An 18918-nucleotide genomic window follows, 5' to 3' on the forward strand; every position below is an offset into this window, starting at 1 on the left:
AACCCTAACCTGTTCCTGAACCCGAACTCTTCGCCAAATCCCTAACCCCAACCCAAACCCTAACCTTAACCCGAACCCTCACCCGGACCCAGACCCAAACCCAAACCCTACCCCGAACCCAAACCCGGACCCGGACCCGAACCCAAACCCTACCCCGAACCCCTAACTCGAACCCATTCCCAAACTTAACCCAAACCTGGACCCGAACCCAAACCCTAATCATAGCCGGAACCCGAACAGTAACCCAAACCCAACCCCTTAAATCCTCACCCTAACCCTAGTCCTGACCCTGACTCCTTACCCTTCAATCCTAACCCTGACCCTGACCACTTACCTTGACCCTAACCCTCACCCTGCAGCCCTATCACGTAAATCATTGATGACCCAGCTCACCTATTGCTCAAAAAAGAAAATACTGTCCCACCCACCCCAGACTTACACATGCTGAGGGACTTCAACAGAGGAGATATTTATAGCCCCCTATATCTACTATTAGGCACATTTCTCTTTTGTTACCCCAACCTCTAAGAACGTAATTACCCTGTTGAAAGCTTTTATGGAGAAAGGGGAATATTCCTAACATTTCTGTTCCTGAGAGATCATGTTAAGTCAGGTAAATCCATCTCTTTTTGTTTTTTCACTCTTTCTCCAAGAACTCTCCTTCCTTCCAAAGGTCCAAATCTCCTAACACCTTATCTCAAGTCGGAGTTAAAATGTTCTCCAAGTCTAAAGTGAATCACCTGTCTTGACTAGTTACTTTGCATTGTCACATCACTAAGTTGTGTTGGAGACATAACCGCTGATAACTCCAGAAAGTTGCTATTTCCCTCTTCAACAAAGGGGAGAACTTGATTCTTTTGATAATAAATCTTGGGCACTATACTCATTGGCTTCATGAGATTTTTGCCACAACAACTAGGAATTTTATACCACAAGGTAAGAGCTGTCATTTGGACCCTCCTTATAAAAGGTTTGTTAATTATAAGAGATATTTTTAAATCTTTTTATGCAGCATAAACTGAGCTTAGCACATTATAGGAATTGTCTGATTTAATTTTTCTAAAAGTTCATTCTGTGAGGCAGTACTATTGTGAACTCCCCATTCCCCATTGCAGAAGTCGGGCTTGAAGGAGTTTAGTGACATGCCCAAAGTTATAATCAGAGTAAAGGATGGAATTCTGTCAGGATGGTTTCGTCTAGAGGCTAAGGGGAGAATGTGCCCCCTTCCTATTCCATTTTATTCATTTAATGCCCTTCGGGTAAAGGTATTTAGTACTGAAATACAACCTTAAGTGTAATAAATCCAAGCCATTTTGGAGATATTCTGCACTTATAGCTGCTATAGAGAACTTACCATTCCATAAATGTAAATGTGGTTCTGACTTTGAGACCTTGGGGCATTAAAATATAAAAAGTAAATCATTATTAAAGTTAAGGTCATCCATTCTACTTTAAATCTTTGTGTCTAAATTTCTACATTCATTGAATCTTATATTAATTTAATCATTTATTCCTTTCATTTCTATCCTCTCCAACTTTCTTTCAAGGTTCCAGTCAACATAAACATGGGATTATAAAAGTACCTGCAAGTGTGTGCATATATGCATATGAGTATGTTTACTTGAAAGATATATGTAAACAAATATGCACACATATACACACCTATTACTCTTGAACATTTTCTTTGGAGCAAGCAAAGTATTTCTGCACATTTTATATTTATACCTCACAGCATCAGATTATTCCACAACACCTTCATAAACTAGGAAACAGATGCTCAGGGGAAAAAAATAACAGTTACATAAGAAAGTAGCTAAAACTTATTATGCATTTTCCTGAATTACATAAAAATGAAACCATGTAGTATGTACACTCTTTTTTATGGCTCCTTTTATTGCAAAGCTTGTACATTTAAATAAGTGTAATTTATTGTATGTCATTATACTCTCATAAATCATTTAAAATTTTAAAAAATCTAATAGTCCATTACTCAGGGTAGGATCTAGAATGAGGGAAATTATAATAATCTGCTGATTCTTGTTTTAGTATTTGTTCTGAGATATGAAGACAGCATTCTTGATTACTTTGTTATTCAAGTTTATTTTAGACACCTGTATTAAAAAGTGACTATTTGGAGTTTATTCACAGACGTCCAAGGAGTTTGGAAGGACATGCATGTTTGTGCAGAAAAAAATAGTGACTGAGTCACGTGACTGGAGCTGTGAAATCAGGCTCTCATTTGAGTCATTCTCTAACCACGAGTACTGAAGAGACTCCTTAGAAAAATGGATAAATGTATGATATGGATATTGTTCTTTCACTGATCCTTAGGTTATGACAATAGCCTAGGGAAAGAAGGGGGATATTTCATTTAGAGTAATGGAAAAAATAATATTTATAAGCATCACTGGAAGTTTTCAATCAGAAACAGTAAGAGAATCAAAATAGAAAAACATGCCAACCAATTCTTCACCCAATGAATAAACCCCCTTACACATAGACGCCAATATTTCATACATCGATTAGTATATGTACAGCTTTAAAAAGAAATACTTTTCATAGTAACATAAGCCATGATTTAAAATGTTGCTTCATCATGTTTAAGAAGTTCTCTGACACCAAGGCTATGCTAAGTCAATCTTTTTTTTTTTTGAAGATTGCCACCTGAGCTAACATCTGTTGCCAATCTTCTTTTTTTTCTTCTTCTTCTTCTACTCAAAGCCCCCCCAGCACATAGTTGTACACTCTAGTTGTGAGTGCCTCTGGTTGTGCAATGTGAGATGCCACGTCAGCATGGCCTGATGAGCGGCGCCATGTCTGCACTCAGGATCAGAACCGGCAAAACCCTGGGCTGCCGAAGTGAAACACACGAACTTAACAACCCAGCCACGGGGCCGGCCCCTAAGTCAATCTTTTTATTGAACTTTGTGTTTCCCTGTAGACTCCATTTGGAGACGTGCATTTGATAATGATTTTACCAGTGACTCTAGTAGATATTGTGGACACTGAGCTGAAAGAGAACAGGATTCTAAAGAAAGAATAAGCCGAATGTCCAGTTATAAAACAAATTGGTATATTAAAGTCTCCATTATCAGGAAGAGAAGTTAAGATGGTGATATACAGAGTAATGTCTGACATAAAAATGAGAAACTTGGTCTCAGACTTTTCTTTATTATAAAATTATATAAATTGCCTTGGTCATCAAGAATAGTACAACTCATGACTGTTCATTTAGTAAAATGAGAATAATTACTCAGTATGATATAGGTCATTTGAGAACACAGTATTCTTAAGAACTCTATGTGGTCCCATGAAAAATGGGATATGTTATATATATGACACTCACAGTTGAGGACAAAGGTGGGAGAGTAGAAGAATGACAAGGGGAAAAACTGCTGCACGTCAAGAGCAGAAAAGTTAATATAGTCAGTTACTTAAATTTTGCAATAATCCCTCCTATCTGTAGGAGATACCTTCCAAGACCCCCATGCCTGAAACCATGAATCGTACCAAACTGCGTATACAGTATGTTTTCTCCTATACATACATACCTATGATAAAGTTTAATTTTAAAAACTAGGCAAAATAAGACATTAACAACAATAACATCTAGTTGGCATATCCAAATTGCCAGCATCACTGCTCTTGCACTTTGGAGACATTATTAAGCAAAATAATGATTATTTGAACACAAGCAAAGTGATATCAAGATAATTGATCTGAGGGGCCTGCCCCATGGTGCAGTGGTTAAGTTCGCACATTCTGCTTCAGTGTCCCAGGGTTGACCGGTTCAGATCCCGGGTGTGGACCTACTTGTCAAGCCATGCTGTAGCAGTTGTCTCACATATAAAGTAGAGGAAGATGAGCATGGATGTTAGCTCAGGGCCAGTCTTTCTCAGAAAAAAAGAAGATTGGTGGCAGCTGTTAGCTCAGGACTGATCTTCCTCAAAAAAAGAAGATAGTTGATCTGATGACCAAAACACTTACTAAGTGACCAATGGACAGGTAGTGTATAAAGCATGGATATATGGGACAAATAGATAATTCATATCCCTAAAAGGATGGAGCAGGACAGTATGAGATTTTATTAGGGTACTCTGAACACTGTGCAATTTAAAACTTATTAATTGTTTATTTCTGGAATTTTTCATTTCATATTTTCAGACCATGGTTAACCTGCGTAACTGAAACATAGGAAGCAAAGCCACAGATAAGGGGGACAACTGTGTAGAGAAGTTACAATCAAAGAAAAGAAAATTTTAGACAATAAATATAAGAGATAATTTCTACTTCCACGATCTGATCAAAGAATACCAATGTCAGGCTCCAAAGCTTCGAGCTCTGCCATCAGGGGCACTTCTTCAGCCCAAGACAACTGGTCATTTTACAGCTGCCATCCCAAAAAAGTCTTTTCAGAGCCCCCTTTGTGTTTTATTCCTCAGACCATAGATGAAGGGTTTCAGCACGGATGTGACCACAGTGTATATCACTGAGACTTTTGAACTTGAGTGTAACCTGTGGGTAGTCAAAAAGCTGAGGTAAACTCCTAGGGTTGTACAATAAAATAAGAAGACAACTGAGAAGTGAGATGCACAGGTGAAAAATGCTTTATACTGCCCCTGAGCTGACGAAATTCCACATGTGGAGGAAAACATCTTAGAGTATGAGTAAAGGATAACAGGGAGGGGACCACCACCTAGCAGGTGCACAAAATGCACCACTATGTCATTAAGAAGGATGTCAGAACAGGCAAGTGGGATCATCTGATTGAGTTCACAAAAAAGTGAGGGATTTCCAAATCTCCAGAAGGACAGCTACAGCATCATTGTGCTTTGTAACAAGAAATCCAGGACACTCATGATCTAAGACACCAGAACCAACAGTGCACAGAACCAGGGCTTCAAGAGGACCGTGGAGTGTGGTGGATAGTAGACGGCCGAAAAGTGGTTATAGGCCATCATCATCAGGAAAAGGATGTCCAACACTGTAGAGAGTGTGAGAAATAAATCTGTGTGATAGTGTACATAGGTTGTGACTTTAGTCTGTGTCTGCATATTCACTAGCATCTTTGGGATGGTGATGGAGGTAAAACAGATGCCCATGCAGGACAGGTTGTAGAGAAAGGAGTGCATGGGCATGTGGAGGTTGGAGTTTGAGCTGATGGCCAAGATGATGAGCAGGTTTCCAAACACAGTGATCAGGTACATAGAAAGAGAAAGCCCAAATATGGAGGGCTACAACTCTGATTTCTCTGAAAGTCCCAGAAGAGGAAATTCTGAAATGTGTGTATCAATGCCTGGTTTCATGTGGTAGAGGCGACTTACAGGGCAGAGGCAAATAACGTGACTAATTTTCACACCAACATCATATATTTCAAATGCTACAACTTTTATTTCAGGATCATGGAATTGATTTTAATATTTTGTGTATGGATATGGTTCCATTGAGGGGATTTCCTGTGCCAATTCTGACACAGATTTTTTTGTGCCAACCTGCTTTTTCCCTAAGAGATCATGTATTCTAAACTTTTAATTACAAACTCTTTATGTATTTCAAGAATATAAATTAAAATATGTGTCCTGACCACGTTTTAGGCACTGTCTAGGTAATAAGAATAGGGTGCTGAAAAGCAAAATTCCATACAGTTCAATGATGGCGATGAATATACAGTATTACCAAGTAATAAAACTACCAATATCTCAGATGGTGACAGGTGGTATGAAGAAAAAGAAAGCAGGTGTAAAGGAGAGAGTGAATAGGGTGTTCTATTTTTCATGAGTATTTAGGCAAGATCTGAAAACAACGTGATAACTGAACAGACCTCAAGTGAGAGAAAGGGAGATGCAAGATTATGTTGGAGAGCACGTGCCTGGAAGAGGGAATGGACAATGCCAAGTCCCTGAGGAATGAGTTTGTTTCAAATGTTTAAGTCAAAAAAAGTGAAGACAGTGTTGCAAGCTACATGAGCCTGAGGGAGAGAGATGAGATATGGTGTCAAACGTGTTGAGGAAATGAAGTGGCCTCTCTGCTGCTGCTGAAACCTCAAGGCATAGGACTTCCTCGTCCATACCACCTCACAACTTTATTAATCTTGTTGCAAAGGTGTTCCATAAATTGAAACAGAACCCCTCCTTAATCCCTTCTCTTGATTGAAGCCTGGCCCTTGTACTGTAAGAATCACCCTGAAATACATAAGTTCTGCTACCCCTGATCTGAGGACTTCCCATACTACACAAGTCACACACACACACACACACACACACACACACAAAGCACACCATGGTCTCCTCGATTGTGTTATTTCCTTGTCTTTCTCAGCCCCAGCCAGATTGATTATTGTAGAAATAGATGCAACCCAAGTTGGCCAGGTCAATAATCTTTCCCCTGTATAATATAAAAATTGGTCTCAGAAATTCCAATTCTTTAGCCTACCATGGCCAGATAAACTTGGAGTTCCATATTAGGATGGATGGATATTTACTGCTGTGTATTTAAACAAACATAAAAAAAAATCTGTTCGATTAACAGGGAGAAAGAGAGAGAGAGAAGAATGATATGGATGAGGAGATAAAAAGAGCTGCTGTGCTCCATGGTCCCCGAGAGACTATGAGGAAGAAAAGTCTTCGTTGGTTCTGGCAGCATTCCAACTCTAATTACATTTCCAATTGCCCAGCAAAAATAATAAGGGAACACAAATAAACTTGTTCAAAACACAAAGGTAGTGATACCTTCATGATGTCAAACATCTTATGTATTGTGTACACAAGAGAAAATGAGCAAAGGGAGAAGCCAACACTTCACAAAAGAAAACACATAAAGCATAACAAAAGTGGGGCATTTTTAGTACCTAGCATTGGAAGACATGTTTTTCCTGTTCCTTAATCCATGATTGGGCCGATTTTATGTTATTATATGGTCCAATGGGGGATGAGCTTAGCCTTTTTCTCCCTTTTCTTATGTGGCATCTTTTCTTTGTTACTCTTGGGTTGTGAACTTTTATCTCTTTATTGACAAAACCAATAAGCATGCTGCATGCTCTGACATGCAAAGGCCTCCCCGGACCACGCAATACAAATCCTGCCCACATCACGACAATTCCCTCTTTAAATGAACAACTTTCTTTATGTCACACACACATTTAATTCATTGTACTCCATTCTTGATCCAAAACAGCAGGGACTCGTGTTCTTTGTTCCCTTTTTCATTTTTCACAAATGTATGTGAACATATGTAAATGTATATAAAATCAAATCTAAATAAATAGGACTTCTTTACCTAGATAATTAGTCTAATGCTTGTTTTTTTTGTATTCACTTGGAATGTCCACTGAGACTTGCACAATGTGGATTAAGTCACTCATAACCCAGGAGGGCCATAAGCAAAGGTTGGGGAGGAGTTCTGATAATTTCTTTAGATGTTTTCACAGATGTCTTGTGTCAATTTAGTGGGGAAAGAAATAAGTATATTTATTTGGATTATTCCAATATTTTTCTGCCTCAAAAGTTTTATAGATCATACATTTTACATAGTATTGTTTAGTAACTGGACAGTAATTACATGTCTGCGTATATTAATTTATTTCTTAGTATTACCTCTTTTTCTTTTGAGGAAGATTAACCCTGAGCTAACATCTGCTGCCAATCCTCCTCTTTTTTGCTTAGGAAGACTGGCCCTGAGCTAACATCCATGCCCATCTTCCTCTACTTTGTATATGGGATGCCTACCACAGCATGGCTTGACGAGCGGTGCCATGTCTGTGCCCGGGATCCGAACCAACGAACCTCAGGCCACTGAAGTGGAACATACGAACTTAACCTCTGTGCCACTGGGCAGGCCCCCAATTTCTTATTATTGTTATATTGTCCAGAAAATTTAATAAATTACATGGAATGTGGTTAGTTTAATAAAAACACAAACAGAAATTCTTTACAATCACACATATAGTAGTTATCTTTAATTTATTTTAGGTATTATATATTTTCAAATTGTTTTCCTTCTGCTGGAAAAATCCATTAAACTATAAAATAATTTTCAGTTATTAAACTAAATAATTAAAATAATGATATTACTCACTTTGGTGCAATAATATTTAGGAAATAATTAAAATGCAATTTTATTGTAGATAATACCTTAAATGTTCTTGTATTTTTTATAATCTCCAGTAATTGAAATAATTGCACTTTGGTAAGGGGTTATGTTTGTCCAGTTTAAATTTTTAAAAAATATTTTTAAAATACTTGAATTTTTGATTAAAATATTTCTTGGTGAAGACTTCTTTATGTTCAATCTATTTTGAGTTCTTTCGTCTTCATGGATTTGGTTCATTTTCCTACCCTGATTTGGGAAGTTTTCTGTTATTTTTTTGAGTGAACTTTCTGCCCCTTTCTATTTCTCTGCTCCTTCTGGGATTCCCATAATGCATGTATTGATTTGCTTATGGAATTCCATAGGTCTCATAGGTTTTTTCGCTCTTTTTTCATTCTATTTAATTTTTGTCCCCTTGACATAATAATTTCAAATAATCTGTTTTTAGCTCAATGATTCTTTATTTTGCTTGACCAGATCTGCTGTTCAGACTCTCTATTGATTTTTTTTTCAATTTGGTCATTGAGTTCTTCATTTCTAGAATTTCTGTGTGGTTCTTTTTTCCTTTTTTTTTTTTTAAGTTTTGAACTCTTTGTTGAACTTCTCATTTTCTTCAAATATTGTTTTCTGATTTTTTTTAGTTGACTGTATATGTTCTCTTTTACCTCACTAAGCTTCTTTAGGATAAATATTCTGAATTATTTGTCAGGCAGTTTTTAGATACCCACTTTTTAGGGCCAGTTGCTTGTGCTTTATTTTGTTTCTTTGGTAGTGTGATATTTCTTTGACCCTTTGTCAACATTGTAGGCTTGTATTCTTGCAAAAACCTTGGTGTTTGTGTATTTGAAGTAGTCACTTTCTCCAGTGTTTATAGACTGGGTTTGAAAGGGAAAGCCTTTTACCCATCAGCCCACTCAGAGATTTTGGGCAAGCTGACAGGCAGGCAACATGGGTGGGTCTGCTCATGGGGTTCATGGGTCAGCAGGCTTGATGCCTGGGTCCACAATTAAATTGAATGCTCGCTTGACTCTTTTTACCCCATGTGTGAGCTCTAAAGGAGAATAAATCTCTTTCCTTTCTGTGCTGCACAATATTAAGTGAGAGGTGGCTCAGATAGAGTGAACCGTCCTTCTTACCCTCTTCAATGTGTTTTTTTTTTCCTTTTCTGTGTTTCACTTCTCTCATTTGGAATCCAGATCTCTCATGAAAGTATGTTTGTGCATGGATGGTTATTTATATTTATGTTTCTGTGAAAGGAGGCAGGCTAAAACCTTCTATTCCACCATCTTCCTGGCACAATAGTCATGTGTGGTCTGGTCAAGATGGCTCTGTGTTCAGTGAGAGAAGTACTGAGTCCCTGACACCCCTACCATGCCCCAGCAAACCCAGGTGTTGAAGTGATTCTGAAAGACCCCTATACTCCCCAAGGGTGTAATGGAAAGGGGGGGCTGAGTGCTGGATACTACCCCAGAGGACACCATAAAACCAAGCATGGTGTGGGGCCATGAGATTTGGCTTATTCTAAGAGGAGAAAGAAGAGTAGAGAACTTAAATAAAATTCTGAGCTTTTTAAAAATTGTTCTTAAATTTCTGTGTTCAGTTCAGTTGAATTATTTATAATGTCATATGGCTCTTAAATGAATAATCACATTTACTTATTTTGAAAAAGAAGTCCCATTCTGTGTCCCAAAAATGCAAGATTCAGGTGAAAAACATTTTCATAAATACATTTTCATACAAATTTAATAGGACATGGATGTGTTTCTAGCCTTTATAAATTGATGCATATGTGATGAGATATGTTTTGTCAATAAATTGAGTCAATATGGAAAAGATTTTATTTTTTGACAAATTTTCACAGAAATTGTATGTAATTAATCTCAAAATCCAAAATTTTTTGGTGAAAATTGTGTAATCTAATCCTAATAATATGTGAAAATGTAATGGGCTGTGAATAACCAAGACATGCTTTGTATTTTGAAAGTGGAACAAATACTCAATAAGCATGATCTGGGCACATGAAGAAGAAAATAGCAAGCCACTGATGGTTAACAGTTAATGGTCCATACATACATCAAATCATCGTGTTCTACATCCTAAATATATACAATGTTTATCTATCAACTAAACCTCAATAAAGTTGGGGGGAAAAGATAATAATAAGCATTTCTGATGATCTAGAGTCCTGGATCATCTCCAACAGAAATTCCTCCATATCATCTACAAAAGACATGTTCAAAAACATTCATAGCAGCAATCGTTTTAATAGATAAGCCCTACAATACTCACATATGCTCACTAACAAAAATGGGTAAAAAAGTAGAGGATAGTTACCAAACGGAGTATTCAATAGCAATGTGAATTAATACTCTGAAAATGTACAAATAACCGGAATGAATTTAACAGACAAAATGCGAAGGAAAAGAAGCCAGATACAAAAAGACACATGATCTACAAATAAAAAATTTAAGTAATAAAATTAATCTATGTTATCAGAAGTTGTAAAAGAGGATAATTTTGGAATGTTAGAGAATGAAAGAGAGCACAGGGGTGGCTTGTGAGGTACTGGTCATGTCTACTCCTCAATCGAGGTGTCAGTTGCAGTGGTTTCAATTTTTGAATATTTATCAAGTGTTTGTATATCATATTTCAAAAATAGTTTTTAAAGAGAAAAAGTATACAGTTAATGGTCCATGAATTTTTAGTAAAAAAGATTATAATACAGTGATGACATATTTCATTAGTACGAATGTTGACATCTATGAGAACAGAGAAGAAAGATACAAATTCCTCATGTAAATGATGCCGGACCTCACACTTTGAGAACAGTGAGAAATAGGAATCATCCAGTCAGAGATTTTTGCATGAAGATAGTGGATTATATATTGAAGATACAGCCAACTGTATTCCTGATACACTTGTGACTTTTCACAACTTTTTCAGAGAATTGCATTCACTTTATCCTGAAGAGAAGATAAAATTTTAGACAGGGAATTGTGCTGTGTGATCCTGCAGATGTAAGGATGAACCAGCCACAGGAGATAATTGCTTACAATACTAAGAAAAGTAACATCATTAATATGTATTTTACTTAAATAACTCCAAGAGCAACTTCAAGCCAGTCTGGATTTAAAGAGAGATAGAAAGAAACATTTATGTTGAAGACTACAGTCATAGTAACACAATCATCTCCAGATTCTCTTGTCTTGTGATAATAAATGAGAATGGCTTTTGTGATCCTCCCCAGGAAGGCATCATTCCAGAAAATTTGAAAGACGCAGGACCTTTGAGATGCCAAAGAGAGTGAGAAACTCTGCATTGTTCTGAGTACATTATGCTAATTAATGAATTGTAGAGATGACCTTTCTACACAGCTCTGGGTCACATTAGATGAGCAGGCCCTAGAGGCACCAATGCTTGTACACTAATTTTACAAATTTCATGATAGGCACCTCAGTCTCTCTCTGCTTCCTTTCACTGTGTCTATCCAAAGAGGGTCATAGGAAGTCTTTGTGGCCTAATCGTGGAAGGAAAGCCAGGTCATATCTACTTTTTCCATCTCTCATTTATATTTCTCCAGACATTGTACCTAAAACAAACTTTTCACATATTCCTACATCTCACTCATATTAGCCAATATAAGTAGATAAGTGAAGAGCCACAGGACTCCTGGTTAAACATAAGGTCTAGAGTCTATTTATCATTATTATTATTTTCTTTGGTAAGGAAGATTTGCCCTGAGCTAATATCTGTTGCCAATCTTCTTCTTTTTCATTTATCATTATTTTTTATTTGAACTCTTTTTGACATGTCTTAGAGAGCAAACATTTAATTATCTATGATAGAACCCAGATGCTCACTTCCCTGCCCATCTTACAGCTATGGCCAAGACATATGTCTACACTATGGATTAGATTCTCTATTTGCAGGTTTTAACTAAGAAGTGAGTCGTTCAAAGAACCAGGGCAAGTGCACAATCTCCAGGGGAACATGGATGAAACAGAAATAAATTCGTGAAGTTTCTAGAGGAGCCCATCATATGGTTCTGAGACTATAAATGGCACTCAGAATGAAGCCACAGTGGTATCATCAAGGGACTCATTCCCAGGATCATATTGAAAATTTCTCATGTTCACAGAGTCTTCATACATGATTAACTTCCATTTCTAGAGATTCTGTGTCTTTCAGTCATTTTTACTATTATATTACCAGTTTAAATTAGATGGAATTTATTTCTCTCTTTCCAGTTAAAAACTTTAACAGATAATAGATTCCAAATATCATTTTAATTCAATCAGAAAATCTTGCGAGAAAATACTGTAGTTAAGAGAGGAGGGGCCTGGTGCCATGGCCAGTGGTTAATATTACATGCTCCACTTTGGCGGCCCAGGGTTTCACAGGCTCGGATCCTGGGTGTGGACCTAGCACCTTTCATCAGGCCATGTTGAGATGGCGTCCCACAAAGCAGAACTTGAAGGACCCACAACGAGAGTATACAAGTATGTATTGGGGCCTTTGGGCAGAAGGAAAAAAAAGAGGAAGATTAGCAATAGATGTTAACTCAGGGCCAATCTTTAAAGAAAAAAAAAAGAGAGGATAAGGATCTGAAGTAAGAAAGTGATTATAGGTAATAAGGATGAGAGGTCTTAAAAATGTTTAAGTAGAAAACATTGAGAAAATTTTACAATTTATTTATTGGTTTATTGCAATGAAAGAACGAAAGGTTCATGTTAGCTTGCAATTGTCATACTGGCCCACCATTTTGTGTGAAATGTGTCTTTGTGTCCCCCACAATATACGAAATGCTTAATATGTATTGGGCACTGATGTTAATCAGCAATTATCTCTTTTGTCTTTTTTAAATATTTTGTTCTTGATAACATTTTTCAAATTTCTCCAAGTTTGAGAGTCATGTAGTTAAATGAGATGAGGTAAATCTTTCATCAGCACACAACTATTACATTTTTCCACATTATTATGACATTATCATTCACTTCCTTGTGATGAAAAAAATCCACTTAAAATTGGCACAGCCATTGTGGAAAACAGTATGGAAGGTTCCTCAAAAAATTAGAAAGAGAATTACCATAGGCTCCAACAATCTCACTTCTGTGTATATATCCAAAAGAAATAAAATCACTACGTCAAAGAGATGTTTCCACTCCCATGTTCATTGCAGCATTATTCACAAGAGCCAAACAGCCAAGACATGAAAACAAGCTAAGTGTGCATCAATGGATGAATAGATAAAGAAAATGTGGTAAATACACATGCAATGGAATATTATTCAGCCTTATAAAAGAAATAAATCCTGTCACTATGACAATATAGATAAACCTGGAGGACATTATTCTAAGTGATATAAGACAGACAGAAAGACAACACATCATATTCTCACTTACATATAGAATAAAAAAAGTCAAACTCTTAGAAGCACAGAGTAGAATGGTTTTTAACAGGGGCTGGGTGATGGAGAAATGGGGACATTTTGGTCAAAGCAGATAAAGTTTCAGATATGCAGGATGAAAAAGTTTTGGAATTCTAAATTAGAATAGGGTGACTATAGTTAAGAATAATGTGTTATACACTTGAAATTTGCTAAGAAAGTAGGTCTTATGTGTTCTCACCAATAAAAAAGTAACTATGTAAGATGATAGATATGTTAATTTGCTTGATTGTGGTGATGATTTCACAATATATATGCATATCAAATCATCACACTGTACACCTTAAAATTATACAATTTTGTCACTTGTACATCAATAAAGCTGGAAAAGTGTATAAATTATTATACAGATAAATAAAATATTTTGTTTCCAATTAGATTAGGAGCATCTTAACCATCTATTGTTCTCTCATCCTAATTTACTAATATTGGGAGACCAAAAAGTCTTGTAAAACTTGTATGCTAAAGGTATAATCAGTTTAAGTATTTTGAATTTTCATTTACACATGTTAGCATAAATGCTGGCTTAGAATATACAATTAGTTTGTGAAACCTCAAGTTTTTAAATTGTCTACATTAATTTCACTTCCTTTACTCTAGGCATGGAATACTATTCTTCTTTCTGATGGGACACAGCTGAATTGATGTTTAACTGAATCTCAGTGACTAACATACATAGTTTGTCTACTTTTTCACAGAGCTGATTCTCTGAACCACTCTTCTTAGGGCCCCGGTCACCTCCTTGTTTCTCAGGCTGTAGATGATGGGGTTGAGCAGTGGGGTCAGGATGGTGTAGAAGACAGCCAGAACCTTGTCCTCTGTTGGAGATCGGAGGGATCTTGGGCGTAGATAAGTGTAAACAAAGGGAGCATAATAGAAAGTCACCACAGTCAGGTGGGTGCTGCAGGTGGAATAGGCCTTCTTCCTCCCTTCTGCTGAGTGCATGCAGTAGACAGCAAGGAGAACACGGCCATAGGAACATGCAATGCCAATAAAAGGGACCGCAAGAAAGAGGGTGGTGCTCACAACGACTGTGTACGCATAGACCCAGGTGTCTACACAGGCCAGAGTCAACATGGCTGGGACATCGCAGAAAAAATTATTGATGGCCCTGGAATGGCAATAAGGGATATGGAGGGCATATGTAGTGTGGGCACAAGAGTTGATATAGAGCCCATTATCCAAGATCCTATTATCATTGCCACACATACTCTTTGCTCATATGGATGGGATAGTGGAGAGGAAAGCAGATAGCCATAGAGGCCAATAATAAGCCTTCCGCACGTGCTAAAGTCAAGAAGAAGAAGCTCTGAACCCCACACCCAATGAAAGAGATAGACTTGCTTCCAAACAGAAAATTGGAAGCCATTTTGAGGACAATGGTGATGTAGTTCAGATCCATCAGGGAGAGCTGACTGAGTAGGATATACATGGGTGTGTGGAGATGGGTGTCCAGGAGGGTGAGGAGGATCATGGACAGGTTGCCTAACAGAGCCATTAGGAAAATGAGAACAGTGAGAATGAAGAGGAGCAGGCCAATTCTTGACGATGGAAACAACCCCAATAAGATGAAATCAGTAGATGTCTGATTGGAATTTTCCATGGGGTACTCATTTAGTTTTTCCTAAAGACAGATGCAACATTAAATTAGAATTGAGTAATAAGCTGTTTTTAATCCATTATTTTAGTCACACTGTGATTTATTCAAGAAACACTACAGATCTTAAATGAAGAACAAAATTGCCTATTTTGAAAAAAATCCCACTTTTTGCCTCATGAAAAAATTTTGGTGAGGCAAACATCTATGGCCAAAATATTTAATAGAAGTCTGTGAATTGTAAGAATAACATATTTCTCTAATGAATTTATTAGGATACAATTATTTTATTTCCCTACATAATTCCAGATACCATCAAAGTGTTACAGGCTCTTAACATCAGCCCTGATATCAGTTCTCCCACACTGAACCCAGCGTACATGGGGTTAAAGGTAAAACCCACCCCCCCCTTCCTGCTTCTCTAGCTCCACTCATATGTAAATACCTGTTTCTTTAAACTTTGACTCCAGGAGCTTTACAATTAAATGGGAGTTACAAATGTTTAAAAGCCCAGATGGCCTGGAGTTGGAGGCACACTAAAGTTTAGCTAATCATGTGTCCTTGAAGTTTGCCAGGAAAGCTGCTGTCTCAAGAATATCAGGGAGTGGAGGCTTCCCAGACCTCAACTCCTGACTCCCGGCGCTCGAACCCGCCTCAAACAGGAAGACGAGACAACGGCGAAGGACGCCCACCAGCCATCCTCCTATCTCACCATCCCGCCCCCTCCTCTGCCTCACTGCAAGCAGCCACTCAAGGCCAAACGCAGGCTGGTGGGAAAGCACTGACCTGCACAAGCTGTATGTTCCCCCTCCCCTACCCAAAACCCCAAATAAAAATCCCTACCCGTTCCTCATCGGGGAGCCAGCAATTTTTGAGACATGAGCCCTTGCTTTGCTCCCTGTGCCTGGCATAGTAAAAACTTTCCTCTTCCACTCAAGACTCTGTTCTCATTTGGATTGGCATCGGGTTCAGAGACCGAACTTTCGGTTACAAAAGTCAGAGCTCATACTTTAAATGTATGCATAGAAAATTAACGTAAATGCGTAAATTATAGACTTATATGTAAATACATTTTTGTGAACCTTAGGGGATGATTTTTTTCTTTTATATTTAAGCCCTAAAACCTCTGAAACTGCAGTAGCCTATCAGCTCATGTTACAGGTTTATATTCCCTTTTTGAGTTCTCAAAAATCTTGCCAAATCAAGCTTTTTAGATGTCAAGTATAATTATTTCCTTCTTCTTTTCAGAAATCTACAATGAATCCTTATTGCCAAATACCATTTATGCAAAGTCATTCTTCTCTGCCTCCTAATTTAATTTCCCAATGCTTTGGTCAAAGTAAATCCCCTTCTAGATAATCTGTACTGCAATTTCCTTGTAGTTTCCATGATTCTGCTCAACTTCTCCCAAAAGAAGATATGTATTTTGTTCAGCTGTTTTTCAATGCTTACATAACATTACCCATTGCTTTATGGCACCTTTTATTATTCATTCTTTTTTAAATTTTGTTCTCATTTATTTAAAACTCTTTCCATTTCTAGATAATTGTGGGAGTATAAGCACATATATTCATCACCTCTCTGTTATAAAACTCAACTACCAAGGTAAGGAAACATATTATAACTTAAAGAAAGTGAGGAAGAGAGCAGAGGGGAGAATCAGAGATGAAAGAGTTCAGGACCTTTTGGAAGAAGGAATTTTGAGAAACAGTGAGTCTCTTAAATGGAGACGGGTGTATGGCATCCTGAGAGTGTCCTTAACGGGAATGAGTGAGGGATTCTTGTCCAAAGGGAATACCATCAGAGAGCAAGCTCAGCATGCTATGCCCAAACGGGGGGTGTAGTATTTCAGTCATAATATTGCTCTGAGACAAAAGATCATCAGAGTTTTGAGGAATACTCAAATGAAAGAGGAACACACACACACACATACACACACACACACACACACACACACACACACACTGAGTTAAACATGATTAGGAAAAGTACAAGAAAATATTATTAAAAATTTATATTCAGAGAAATATGAGAAGTTGTTAAAACCTCAGTACAAACACTATGTGTAATATAAAGGAAGGTGGCAAATAACAATAAAGGACTTTTGGAAATTAAAAAGGTAATAATTAATATAATAGAGTCAATGAAGGCTTCAAAAGATAAATTGAAGACAATGGACCAGAAAGAAAACAGCAGCAATCAAACAAAAGTCAGATATTTAGAAAAGAAAGAATTTGATAATTATTATAGGTTGACCCAACATATACTTATGGCATTCCTAAAAATGCATATGAAATAGTAATTACAGAGTAAGTATTATCAAACAAAGACATTTTCTCAGAGCTCGTCTAAAAGAAGTACAGTATTCAAATAGCTTGCAAAGAACACAGAAAAATAAATGAGAAATAATTTATTAAAGAATGCTTTTTTGAAAACTCAATGTTTTCTTAAAAACAGTTTCTTGACAATTCTAAATATCAGCTATAAAGATAAGATCCTAAAATTTTCTTGAGGGAAATAATAGTAATACAATTAGAAGAAATATATGGAGTAGTAACCCCAAAATAGTATTGGGATTACGGTAATGGTATATTTTTTACATTCAACCAATAAATTCTAGAAAACTGAACAATGCCATCAAGCCATAAAGTGGGATATAACTATGTCAAGAGTGTAGAAAGAGAGGAAAACAGAGAAGGTGTTGAGGTAAGGACGGGACTGCTTCCCAGTGACAATGACCTGAGTCACAAATCATGGTCTAGTAATTGGGGTTTAGAAATCAAGCCTTAGAAGATAAGCTTATTGTCTAAAATATCAGGGCGTTACAGGGAAAATCTATAAAACAATTTTAATTATTTACCTTGGGTTTCAGGAGGAGTAGATCACGGGACTATCATTTTACTCTGTGGGTTGTTGATGCTGTGTCCATGCATTATTTGGATAACATATTAAAGTGATATAAAAAGTATTTCACAGTTAATAATTTGCATGTAATCAAATGACTGCATATGTATTATCTCCAAACAAATTGTAAGAAACCTACAGCAGAGCACTGGGCCTCTGTGGAGCAATTGATTTTCAGTTATTGTCCGGCTGCTGACAACTTGCAAAAGAAAAACAAGGGGAGAAAATTCTTTCCATAAATTGACATTTGGATTCAACACGATACCAGCATATTAGACTGATATGATAGGATATAATTTATATTAGTAGTTTCAATTATTGATAAGATTGAAAATGTAGTATTTGTAATTATCAATGAAACGAACATTGTGAGTACCATTATCATTTGTATTTTATATGGGACCAACTATGACAAAGATTCCATTAGATAGTTAATATTATCCCAGTTTAACCTTGAGGATATAGCAACACAGAACAGAAATAATGAACAGCAAATCATGTCTGTTCTTTGATGCCATGTCACGTGACTGCCAATGCAGCATCATTTAATTATCTATGTTTCCCTGTTATTATGTGCTAATAACCTGTCATATGATGTGATTTAAAGAAGCTTTACCTCTGAAAGGGAAGCAACCTCAGCTATTGAATATCCGTTTCAAGGTCAAAAGTAAAGAGATTATTTTTATTAATGTAAAAATAAATTAGATTATTTTCGCTTGTATCCAATGAAATAACAATAAGTAACTCATTTGCAGACCATTTATAAAAAATTTTCACCTGTCTTGATTTTTTAAATTCCACTAAAACTTTGTGGTTTGGCATCAGCATTAGTGACAACATATTCAGGAGAAAAGAGCAATCAGATGGTTTCTTAGTGAGACTGAGA

The 18918-nt window shown here is 36.8% G+C and overlaps 1 pseudogene; it reads right to left on the reverse strand.

Annotated features, from left to right (window-relative positions):
* Window positions 1-14215: 14215 nt before the first annotated feature.
* LOC124228288 (olfactory receptor 2L5-like) lies at window positions 14216-15134 on the reverse strand (annotated as a pseudogene).
* Between the last annotated feature and the right edge of the window lie 3784 nt (window positions 15135-18918).

The sequence above is a fragment of the Equus quagga genome, chromosome 16 (genome assembly GCF_021613505.1).
Source record: "Equus quagga isolate Etosha38 chromosome 16, UCLA_HA_Equagga_1.0, whole genome shotgun sequence".
NCBI lineage: Eukaryota > Metazoa > Chordata > Mammalia > Perissodactyla > Equidae > Equus > Equus quagga.